Source organism: Cannabis sativa, chromosome 1, assembly GCF_029168945.1.
Source record: "Cannabis sativa cultivar Pink pepper isolate KNU-18-1 chromosome 1, ASM2916894v1, whole genome shotgun sequence".
Classification (NCBI taxonomy): Eukaryota; Viridiplantae; Streptophyta; class Magnoliopsida; order Rosales; family Cannabaceae; genus Cannabis; species Cannabis sativa.
Window position 1 is genome coordinate 61,230,433 of NC_083601.1, and position 1,260 is coordinate 61,231,692.

Sequence of the window (1,260 nt, forward strand, 5' to 3'; positions counted from 1 at the left end):
TCTTCATTTCGTCAAGCTGGGCCTGCACGACTGGGCTGACTTCATTGGCATTCTGGTCAGGTTGGGCTACGCCAGCGTCTTTTTGAGCGGGGATTTGAGTATGGGCTCCGGACTGCACATTCATCGTAGTATTCTGCTTGTCTGGTCCCCTTCTTCTGTTTAGGTCGTCCCTTAGGTCGCAGGGTGTTCCCAACCTTTCGAACACAGAGGACCTTGGCTGCCTTAGCGATTGGTTCGCTTGGTTGGCAGGTTGAATGGCTCCATTGTTCTGAGTGGATCCATCGAGCATGACTCCTCCTGATGAATTCCCAGACAAGGTCTGTCCGCCTACCTCTTGGCCCACGAGTGGAACTCGTGACCGGGGATTGGACGGCTGACCATTGTTTGTCTGGGAGGCATTCACTGTTGGGTCATCCTCGGCTTCTCCAACGGGAATGACGCTCGGCGCCTGCTGGCCTACAGTTTGATAGGCTCTCTGTATCAGCACAGTAGCTTGCTGACTACGATCTTCGATTTCTGCATGGTGAGCCCTTAATGCTTCCATCTCTTTATCTCTCCACTCGGCGAACATACGCCTCTGTTCGTCAAACGCGAGGTTGACAGCGGCACGTAACTCCTCCTGATCATGATGCAGGGTATTGTTGTGGCCCTTCATGAGTCCAAGCGCAGCACGGAGATTTTGCAATTCAGTTGCATCTCCGATGGTTCTCTGGGTGCTGATGCCTGGTGGAACAGTCATGTTATGAACATCCTGGCTGTGTGCGGAACCGTTATTTCTGGTCTCTTGCACACCAGGCACAATTTCAGTAATAGGAGTTGTTCCATCATTCACCACGCTTCCCGTCTGTCCAGGATTGACAGCGGGTGGAACCGTCGAACTCCCTGGGTCCTGCAACATCGGATCCAGCGTCTGTGAGTTTGCTGGGTCTGACAGGCCTCTGCGAGTTTGCACCATCGTGTTGAAAGAGCGATCTGTGATTCTTCTCTCAATGAAAGCACCAAAATGTTGAGTTCGCTTTTAGCCAACGACAATGAGTCTTTTAATAAGCGATAAACGATATGTCGTAATAAGAATACGTAATAAAGCAAATAATAATAATAAGAAGACACAGAAATTTTATAGAGGTTCAGCCCCGAGCAGTTCGGTAATAGCCTAATCCTCGTTAGTTGTATTGACTTAAGAATAAGGAAGAAAGATTCCTTATTCTTATAGCTCTTACAATAGTATCTCTAAATATATAATTCTTAGATAGCCTTAGC